Source organism: Cyanistes caeruleus, chromosome 2 (assembly GCF_971803275.1).
Source record: "Cyanistes caeruleus chromosome 2, bCyaCae1.hap1.1, whole genome shotgun sequence".
Lineage (NCBI taxonomy): Eukaryota > Metazoa > Chordata > Aves > Passeriformes > Paridae > Cyanistes > Cyanistes caeruleus.
Genome location: NC_141702.1, coordinates 16,458,426 through 16,469,678, shown reverse-complemented (window position 1 = coordinate 16,469,678; position 11,253 = coordinate 16,458,426). Strand labels below are relative to the sequence as shown.

At 36.8% G+C, this 11,253-nt stretch overlaps 2 long non-coding RNA genes across 2 annotated transcripts; both read right to left on the bottom strand.

Moving 5' to 3' along the window:
* Positions 1 to 393: 393 nt before the first annotated feature.
* Positions 394 to 5,221, bottom strand: LOC147654639 (uncharacterized). Its single transcript, XR_015282784.1, has 3 exons — positions 5,072 to 5,221; positions 4,172 to 4,394; positions 394 to 2,373 (listed from the first exon to the last, which is right to left on the bottom strand). It is a non-coding gene; the product is annotated as an uncharacterized LOC147654639 (long non-coding RNA).
* Positions 5,222 to 7,942: 2,721 nt separating this feature from the next.
* On the bottom strand, positions 7,943 to 10,990 carry LOC147654638 (uncharacterized). The gene is made up of 2 exons (XR_015282785.1): positions 10,731 to 10,990; positions 7,943 to 10,617 (listed from the first exon to the last, which is right to left on the bottom strand). It is a non-coding gene; the product is annotated as an uncharacterized LOC147654638 (long non-coding RNA).
* Between the last annotated feature and the right edge of the window lie 263 nt (positions 10,991 to 11,253).

The window sequence follows — 11,253 nt, the reverse complement described above, 5'->3', positions numbered from 1 at the left end:
AAACACTTTCTTAGCCAGGGCTCCTAAGCATCAGGGCTTAGTTGGAGGGCTTAAGCCCATCCACCTAAAGGCAGATAAACAGAACTTCTTTATAACTTGTTAGTTTTGGCTGCCTTTGCCACCTTTTCTACTTACCCCATTCTCAGCATAACTGCTGCCATGGCAGCACACAACCTTGTTTGCTCCCAGCTGGAATGGCTAAAATGTAGATTCTTCTGAAGTCAGAAAAGGCTTTTTCACTAGGTCAGCTGGTGAGAGGTGATGGGCTAAGAAAAATGTGAACAGGTTTAGAATGTACCGAAGAGTGCTTATGTTGAGATAGTTTCCTTTTATTCTTCTGCAGTGTGGTTGAGAACCCTTAAGTGTTGTAGTTACAGGTGTAGCATGGAATTCATGAGGTCTTTAACCTTTTAATTTTACTTATCTTCTTCAAGAATCATTACAAGGAAGCAAGTCAAGCAAGACATTTCATACTGAATGGAAAACACAACTTCCTTTTTTCCCAGTACTGTAAATTTATATGACCATAAACATGTGTATGTACATGTCTGTAATTACAATAAAAAAACCAAAACCACACAATAAAAACAACAACAGTAAAGGAAAGTTACTCCAATTGGATTGGACTGTTAAATGAATTAAATGTTAGGAAATGCCAAATATAAGAGTATTTATCCCTAATTCTGTTTCTCACATGTATTTAAAATATTGGGTAAGGTCATATTTTCATGGAAACTTTCAATACATTTACAAATAGGGGAAAATTAATGCTATCTTGAGATCTCCTAATTCACAGGACTTGGGTTTTGCAGCCTAAGAAATGTCTTTAAGAATTCTTTTGCATTTATTTTGGTAGAGAAAAGGTAGAACTCAGCACTGCTACAGGCCAGAAAATCCTGATCAGCCACGGTGTCACAGCATATGCTATCACTGTCTTACATCTGTCCAGGAGATCAGGTCTCTGTCCCTCAGCAGCAGGACTTTACAGAAAGATGACCAAGGAAGAGGTGGTCATCTTGCAGGTATATGGTGGTTGCAAGACATGAAGATGAGTTTGGGTCACTCTCTGTCATAAATGATAACCACCCATCCCATTCAGTGTTCCTACAACAGAGTGGGTGGCTCCAGTTCCCAGGCTGCTTTTATTTTAAGGTGGAGCAGTGAGGTTCCCTGGAGTGTTTTAGGATTGCAGCAACTGAGAGCATTCTCCTGAAAAAGTTAAGGACATAGCTATGCTCAACACTATTCAGCTCAGCCAATCTGTGTGAAATTTCACCACAGAAAGGAAATGTATGACTCTCACCTGCAGAGGTTTCATATGCCCAATTACAAGGCCTTAGAATGGAGATATCAGAATTTCTCAAAGCAAAGACCACAAGGAATCCTTTACTTGACCTAAAGAGTGAGATTTCCTGCCAGCTCAATTCTTAATGATTAGTGAAAACTTCCTGTTTCCTGTCATATCAAGCAAGCACAGCATGTAAACTCTTCCAGAAGCTGATCAAAGTATATAATAATTTTGTGGCAAGAGCTGTAGCAATGGTTTAGAAAATTACAATTTTTGGATAAAGACTGTACTAATTTGGCTCAAGGATTTTTAAAAGGTATGCAGATACCTAGAAGAATAATGATGGAGATCAGTACATCTCTGGAGATGAGCAGTGGGGTCAAAGGATCAAAGGTGGGATTGCCAGTGTTTCATAAAACAGAAATATCAAACATGCTCACTTCTCTTGACATATGCCTGAAAGGCTGTGACTTTTTTCTTTGTTCTTGGAGTCCTCTTTTATTTTGGGAATAACATTTGCAATCTCAGTTTCTTAGATGGATTTCCATAATTTCTTTTGCTGTTTCAGCACTTTTCCCCAGGGATCATTTTTTTCTCCCAACTACTGTGGAACTGAGACTGCAATATCTGTTTTTTGTGATTTTTTTTTTTAGTTTTTCTAGTACCAATTACTGTGAAACTATTTTCTTATGTCTTCCACTTTTAGTTTAAGGTCTTTTTCCTAGTATGTCCCAGAAAGCAAATCCTTCCCACTCAACATAGGTATTGAGTGAATGAGAGAACAGAAAGGTTTTGCTGTTTTAACCTTTTCTATCAGTTCTGGAGAGTATCAGCACAGTTTTGCTTAATGCAGTAGCCCACTAGGACATGTAAAGTACTTTCTAAATCAGGCTTTATAGGAACTCTTAAAAATACAATTGAAACAATTCAGGATCTTAGAATATAAAAACAGAGAGGGAAAAGGCATAATTAAGACTATAGTGTTCCTCAAGCAAGACACCAGCGGTTTGGGATTTACTTCCCATTCCATCACAGACTTTCAGTGAAACCATGTGTAGGAGATTCATTTTTCATGCTTCATCTTCCTGAAAAACAGGAATAATATTTCCTTTTGCAAATACTTTCTGTTGTGCATGTTGAATGTAAATTATTTGGGGACAGGACTGTCGTGATTCGCACCACTTAAGTTCAGTCATCTGCAGTGCTGATGTGCACACCAAAGGCAGGGTTTGTCAATGGAGAGGGAGGAAACTTCAGGAAGTTACTGGTTCATTATTATAGAAACCTCTTTTAGGAATGAGTCATTCAATAAACACATATTGACTATACATATTGACCACTTTAAATATCTATTTTCAGGTGGAGCTAAGTCCCAAGCAGGTGGCCGTGTAAAATACAATAAATCATATATGTGGCTTTACCTAATTCCTATTCTAAATAGATGTGTGACTTACTATGTTTGAATCTTCTTCATGCAGTAAGGTTTCCTCAAGAGGATGATTCATGGAAACATCTTCTCACAAAGGTTTTGATCTATTCTTGTTTCTTTTTTTTTTTTTTTGGTTTTGGTTTTGTTTTTTTTTCCTTTTGCTGTTTTTGGTTTGGTTTTTTTTTTTATTTTAATCTTTTTTAAACTGCAGGAGAAAATGACTGATTATGGCTGTTAAAGTGCTTTGTCTGCTTGTGGTTAATTAGCAGGTGTCATTTCCCTGAAGTAGTGTGAATTATTCTAATGTAGGGGCAAAGCTTGAAAATAATGAAGTTATTCAACTTGTTTACACACAGCAGCAGACAAACTAACTTTGCTTAATTATGATTCTACTTTTACAGAGTTGGGTTGAGAGTTCAGTCCTAATGTTTACTGGATTGTTTTCTGCTTTAAAGAGAATGTGCACATACCTTTTTAAAACTAAAAGAAAAGAACTCCAAAATAGATAAACAGGGAAAGTTTATAAGAATTAACCAGGCATGAGAGGAAAATAATAATTCTATTAATACAGCTCTACTAATAAAATTGTACTTACAGAATAATAATTTGCCATGTTTTGAATGTATTTATTTTAAATGAATAAAACTTTTATCTTCTAAATGTATTTGCAATTATCTTTTTGAACACTGCATAATATAAAAACATTAATCTGTACCATAACTATGCATTTCTTCTAGCTGAACTATCTTCTAAAATATATGAAAAATAGCTTTCGTTTAAATGACAAGAAGGTAGTTAAGAAACTTTCCAATCTCCTCCTCAAAGTCAGAAACTCTTAAACTCATCTGTCTATCTATCTATCTATCTATCTATCTATCTATCTATCTATCTATCTATCTAGTTTTCTTTTTTACTAATACAAGAGATTCAATCACTAACTGTTTCTCAGATCCTACTTCTCAGGGCTGTATCTTCTTGAACTGACAATCCCAGTCCCACTCCCCTCTTCCTTTTATGCATCCTTTTCTTCCTTATCCTTTTCATGTCCTTCTTTCTCACTGAATAAAATTATCTCCTGCAACAAACGAAGAGCTATTAAGCTCCCTGCATATTTTACATATTGTTTTTTTGTACTAACATTCACCTCAGAGGTGAAAAGGCTGTAATACACGTGTTGCAGTAATCTCTAGTGCTCTAGAAGGTGGTCTGTTTTTAAATGGGCCATAAGGAATTAGGTATACATGGACAAATGCAGTCAGACACACATTTATTTTATCTCTGGAGCTTGAAGGAGGCCTGATATAAACCAGGTTTAATTCTTTTTAACTTTTGCCTTTATTTATACATAGAGTAAAAGTTCATAGAGAACACAAATTCTGTGTAAGAATGTTTTTTCTGCTCTGTCCCCTTGCTGATTTTAGTAACAGATGGAGAGCTCTCCATGAAACTCTTACCCTTCCTTTAATAGGTCCATCGAAGATAAAGCTCCTGGGCTTGTGATCACAAGTTAATGTCTGTTGATTGCTGCTTCCTTAGGGCACATTAAATCTTCAAGGAAGATAAGGTCTCCTATTCATTTTTCGAGGACTGAGCTCTGTACCAGCAGACAGGACAAGATTGCCTTGTGTCAGAAGAGGTCTCTGTCCACACAGACAGGACATTGAGGGGGTGTGACTCCTGGAGGCAGCATAACAAGTTAGTGTTAGAGGAAAACAAGCACCAAAGGCTGGAATTAATCTCAGTTGACTTTAGATGACTACATCTGAACAAGTGGCCCAAAATTTACAGCTAAGAAATAAGCCAAGAATACCTGACCTATATTAGATTTCTACTTTAATATGACATACAATAAACCTGGATAAACTTTTTGGGGTCTTTTCTTAACAAATGCACCTTTCCTTCCTTACCTACTTTTTTTTTTTTTGCCGGGTAAGTTATTATTTTAAGCTTAATAATGATAGATCCATCAATAATCTCTCAAACAAGCTGCCTACAGAAGTTAGAGTAACCAAACTGATCTGGCTAATATCTTACAGAATCTATGCTGATCATTTCCTTTTCCATCTCCTGCTCCATTTGTAGCAAGCAGGAATTACAAAGAATGCTGGTCACATAAATGAAAAACAGGTTCAGCACAATTTTTGTAAACATTTTCTAAACAAACAAATCTTTGCCTTCAAAATATCAGCAGAAATAGAAAGAGTTTTCTTTGCAAGAAACTAAAAAATGCACATTTGGAATCAGCTTCTTAATAAACTAAACACCAAATTAATTTCACAAGAGGGCCTTTCTGTGTAAAGCTGCCTCTTTCGCTGTGGTGCTGGTGATAAGTATTCTTTTAACATGGAAATTACCACTGTGGAACTGCCAGTATGCGATCTCAGATCACTCTTTTGGCTTTGAAATTCAAACCTAATAGAAATCCTGCCAAGTTATTCAATGCTAGAATCCAAGAAAACTTAGCCCCATGTTAAGCAATTGCTAATCAAGAGCTATCCCTCGACACCTGAATGGGTGGATTCCACAAAGAAAAGAAAGGAGAGGTGCCTTTGCAACTTTGCTCAGTTTTCTGCCCAGCTGCAGCAATTTTGTTCTATAAGCAGTCAAAAAAGAATAAAGTGAAGAAAGCAGCTGTATGGGATTATAGGCACATTTGCAAGATGCTCCATGTGTGGATTTCCCCCCCCCCCTTTAAATGCAGTGTGAGTGCAGTGTGACTAATTATACCAGAGAGGAAAGCAGAAGCTCTCTAGTTAAAGTATTTGGGTAATCATGTTTACTGCAGGGAAAGTACGCCTGCATTAAATAAGTCAAAACATGGTGCGTAAAATGTGGAATGACTTTGTAGGCACTGCAATAGAGAAGAAGATGTAGAAATAAGTCTCATTTGTCCAACCAGAAGCACTACCAAAAAAGATAAACCATCTGCTTCAACTAACTCAGCTCCACTTGAAAAATGCTAATTGAACAAAAGGAGGTTTAAACTTACTTAAAAAAAAAAAAAAAAGAAAGGAAGGAAAAAAACCCCCACCAAATACAAACCAAAAAAACTCTGAAAAGCTTGTCAGCCAGTGTGTTGCTAAGTGATTCAACAAAAATTATGCTATCCACAATTCAATGAAGAGGTGAAAAGGACTGATTCTTCCCCTTCCATGTCCAAATTTGGATTTCTTCAAATGCTTAGTCAGGAGCCCAGATTCCTTTAGTTACTTGCTGTCCTTCAAATCCATTTTAAAATACTCCTTTGCTGTGATGCCTGCCAGAGACTGGCAGTGGTTCAGGAGCCCGATGTGCCGAGATCACCCTCTCCCCTGGTGATTAAATGTGGTTTCCCTGTGCTCTGCCTCTGTCTGCTTGTCTGAATCCACCTGCTACTTTTTCTCAGTTAGATTGGTAGCTGTTCAAAAATGTTTTCCACTAGCTGTTTGTAAGGCAGAAAAAACAAAAGGGCAATAATCACATTTGGGGTTTGTTTGGGGCAAAGTTGGAAGCACATATAGAGCGTGTCACTGAAGAAATACTTGGCTGCAGGATTAAATCTAAGTCTGTCCATTTAGACCTGAAATCAAGAATCACGAAAGAGGCAGAAAAACAACCCCTAGCCTTGTTAGTTTTTGACACATCTTCGAATAGCTGAGAAATCACAAGTGAAAAGGTTGGGGTAATATTTAAAAGGGCAAATGAAATGACCTGGATAAGCATAAGCTAGCTGGCCTGAATATAATTCTGGGCTAAATAATGAAAACATATGTGGATAGAATTGTGCAAGAATTAATTTATAGTTGTACAATATTTATGATTTTACATCAACATATTTTTATGGAAGGGAATATATGACAACAAAAGGAATTTCATTATTTGATAGAGATTATAATTTGATATTGATACAAAAAAATGGATAAATGCAAAAGAATTCCCTAATATATATGGGATTTTTGACTTAGGTTTGTGGTATAAAAGAAAGGCATATGTTAGATATATTGGAAACCAATACACCAGGAGACACTGAGATGATTTGAAGTGCAAAGGTGATGTTATGAACAAATTAAAGGATTTATTTTATCATAGAAAACTAAACAAAGCTTATGAGCAAATATTTATGAATTCCTGGGCTTCATTTTATCTATAGGACTATAAGGTAATGGTAGGAGATTTCAGAAAAGTCTGCAGAGGATTCATTTAAGAATTTAGTCTCTTTTGTTTCTCAGAAGGAATGAAGGACAATCTGCTCTACTTTGGGCTGGTGCAGCCTCACCTCAAGACCTGTGTGCAGTTTTGGGCACAGTAGGGTAAGAGATAATCTCATTAAGCTATGAGAGAATGTCCAGAGGAGGGCTACAAGGATGCTGAAGGGTCCTGAGGGGAAGCCGTGTGAGGAGTGGCTGAGGTCACTTGGTCTGTTCAGCCTGGAGGAGACTGAGGGGACACCTCACTGCAGTTACAGCTTCCCCCTGAGGGGAAGAGGAGGGGCAGGCACTGAGCTCTGCTCTGTGGTGACAGTGACAGGAGCTGAGGGAATGGCCTGAAGCTGTGTCAGGGAGGTTTAGGTTGGATACCAGGAAAGTGATCACCCAGAGGGTGGTTGGGCACTGGAACTGGCACTTCTCAGGGACGTGGTCACAGCAGCAGCCTGACAGAGTCCGAAAAGCATTTGGACAATACTCTTGGGCACATGGTGAGATCCTCATCTTTGTTCTGTGCAAGGCCAGGAGTTGGACTTTGATGATCCAAGTGGATTCCAACTCAGAATATTCTGTGATAATCTTAATTATTCTTTCATTATTCTCTAAATTCCAGGTATTCTTTAAATTTGAAAACCCAGTTTAATTTATTTAAAGAAAGGTGGACCAAAGCCCAGTAGCTGGAACTTCCCATCAGACAATCTCCAGATTGAAATCACATACAAAACAATAGAGGGAGAAAAAAAACCCCATTAGAAAAAAAATCAAAAGAAGAATTAACCATATGTAAATATCCTGAAATCTAAACCAGCTGAAAGTTATGTTTTAATAATTTGTTTTTCTATAGGGATAAACAGGAGAAATATTGCAGTTGGATTAAGGCATAATGCAAGGCACAATACAAATCTGAGCTTTAAACCACCAAGAATATAAATTAGCTCATAGTTACTTTCACTAAAAATGAGGATTTAGATAGTAGATTTCTGTCGTACAGCCCCAATTTTAGATACAGGTTTGCAAGAAATTTCATTTCTTGTCAGATAGGAAGGTGTTGCAAGTCATGTTTATTTTGGTAAAAATGTGCTTAAACATCTCTTATCAGTTAAGGGTTAGCATGTCAAAACCAGAAAAAGAAAAATTTCAGAATAAAATTTCAGAACAATATTTCATATTACTCATAAAAGGAAAAAAAAAACCCAGAGATTAGTTACTTGTATTAGCAGAATAAATTTTTTTGGCAATAACCACGTTCAAGCTTTTAAATTTATTTTGACATATTTACAAAGTGATAAAAAGAAAAAGCTTTATTTTTCATTCATTTAGTTCCTGCACTTCTCACTCCTTACACAAACATATCAGATAGATTTTTAATTGAGAGCTAGGGCTTACAAAAAAGAAAATCTTTCTGTAATGATTTTTCAAAGGCTGAAAATCACAATCCTGACCAGCTGTAGACAATAAATAACCTATATGTGATATTTAGGGAAAAAAAGTCAGTGATTAATTTTCAGCCACAGTCATTGTTTTACATCTGGTTATGTTGCCAAAACTTTCTGTTTTAAAATAAATCCTTTATTCATGATATTATTTTATTTTCTTTTTTCTTTTACAGAAGAAAGCTTAGTTTCCAAAAATATACGAGTATTAATGTACAATACAATACAATATTAACATGCTAGATATATGCTAAAATTCACCAGATTGCACATTAGTATCTCCTGTGGCTTATTTGGACAATGCATTTGGACAGTGGGCTCTTGCAAAATGTTAAGAAAAATATTAACATTTATATCCAGACCTCAGCAAAAGCAGTTGGGCTCCAGCCCTGCAGCACACTCACAGCAAAAAAAATTTCACATATTTATAGCCTGGAATATATTCTCAAAGAACCCGTTTGTTAAACCTTTCTCATATGTTTTTGCTGACCTTACTCTTTGTGGTGTGATTATAAAGAAAAGAGGTCAGTTGAGGATGGAGAGAGGCAATAAAAGATTCTTTCAAATCCACACTGAAAAATGCCATGTTGGGCTTCTGGAGCCATAATGCCCAAACTCCACCACCCCACATCATGAGCACATTGTTATAATGGTCTATCAGTACATGAGAAAAATACACAGCTGGAAAAAAACTCTCTGATGACATTTGGCACATGGATATGCATGGAAAGTCAAGGCAAAGAGCAATGCCAAGATTCTTAACAATACTCGCTATGTCCGAAATGAGAAAGCAGGAACATACAAACATAAAAGGATTAGCTTCCTTGCAATCTAGTTCTCAGCTAGGAATACGGTTTTTCTCAGGCATTCAACCAGGAACACAATGCAAAATTACTCCTCCAGCATGGAGACAGAATTTGGAGGTTTCACAGAGCAAAAATATACTCTGTTTCATATTGAAAACACACTGTGCAGAAAAACCATGTAATTCTGTAGTGCAGAGAATTGAAATCTGAAGCCCAATAGGAATTGTGACTTGGTTCCAAGAAAGCGCGGGTGGGAAGAGGAAGGCATTGCTGAACTGCATATCTGCCTAAACAATGCAGTAAGAATAACATTCTTCTGATATCTGCAGTGCTGTTAACATAAATTTCTCACTTTCTCTTTTTTTGTTCACTCAGTAAGATTCTGTTACAGGTTATGTTTAAAATGTACATTGCTGCACTGGTGAAACATAATCAGGAGTTTGACTGGGTAAAAAAAAAAAACAACCCTGTCTGGTTCACAAGAAGATTGGACAGAAATTGACACTAAGTTTAACTGGGATGATTTTTTTTAGAACCTGTCCTATCTACATGGTGTTGATCAGACATGTACTTCATGAAGAATGACTTTCTCATCCAGCTGCCAACCAAGAATATCTTCTCATTGTAAATTATTTTTTAATAACAGTCTTCAAGCTCCATCTGAAGAAAATAGGCTCAGGTCTCATGAGAAAGAAACCCAAATGAGAGAAGATCCACCTCTGCACTTGGCAGTTCTAGATTCAGATTTCTGCTCCACCAGACTCAAAGCAGAAACATGAGCCTACACCTCACATATACTGAGTCCTGTAATCACCTAATTTACTGGGTCCTTCCTTCTCCCTTGTTTCTAATTTCCTTCTATTTAATCAGTTATGAAAACTACTTCCCAAAAGAAATCAGCCTAAATTTTAGAACATTTATTTGTGAGACTTATCACAAAGTAATCAAAGTTGGACCACTGGGATATTCTTTATGAGATAAGAGGCATATTAGGAAAAAAAAAAAAAAAGAAAAAAAAAAAAAAGATGACTTATAAATATCTTTGAAGAATAAACAAAGCAATTCACCTTGTATAATACGTAGACATGTTGCTAACAGATTATTTTTGCAACACTGAGAGGATTAAAAAAGGAAAAACCTATCACTAATTTTGTCCAGATAATTTTATATTCACTTTATACAGGTTTATTTATATAGTAAAACCCAAAGAGGATTACAAAATTTGTTACAGAAGTCAACTTTGCAGCACATGGAATGAACAGGAATCATTTGATATAAAGCTGTTTGATAAATAATTTACTCTTCTTGCTTACTTACTTACTCTTGTTCTTTTTGCCTCCTTATTTCAATCTCTTCATTCATTTTTTTCTGAGGGAGCAAGCTATAACAATTCAATAGTTTCTTTACAAAATAGTCTCAAGCAAGGTGAGCAAGGTGGCATTCACATGCCCTGAGTCCCAAGTTCCTGTTACAATCACTAGAGAGAAACAAGCATCCACAAATTAGTTCCATCCCAAGGTTAGAGACAGAGATGCACTGTGTTCATCCACTAAAGCAGGTATCAATACTGACTAATTTATGATTACACACCAGATGCTAAGAGCTCTAAAGTAAGGTAAGATTAATCTAATTGACAGTGTCCACCCTTAAAGGGCTACCTTTAAATGACTTCCCTAGGCCTGCAGGTCTCTAGGGTAGTGACAGAGTCCAATCACTCGGGAAAAAATTCCACTGATTCACCCCAAGACTTTCTTTTTCTATTCCAAACTTCTAACTCTGGTAATGGCCATAGCAGATGACAAGCCCTCCTGTTGCATCAGCTCATCTCAGGTGTCAGGTCTGCTTTCAGCACTGACTGGGGTGGAGCCCTCCCAGAAAACAAGTGTGTGATCATGTAGCCACAGGTGGGAAGAAAGCCCGAGGAGAGGCAGCAAGGAAGGATTCCTCTCACCTGTGCTTCAGCACACACCATCAGCACATCTCCTTATGCCTGTGCTTCCCTAATGCTATTCTACAAAGCTAGCTGAAAAGAAAGGAGCACCACTGTGGGACACTATTTTGATTTTTTGTGAGTCAGCAGCTACAGGAGAACTTTATATCTACTGCAGAGATT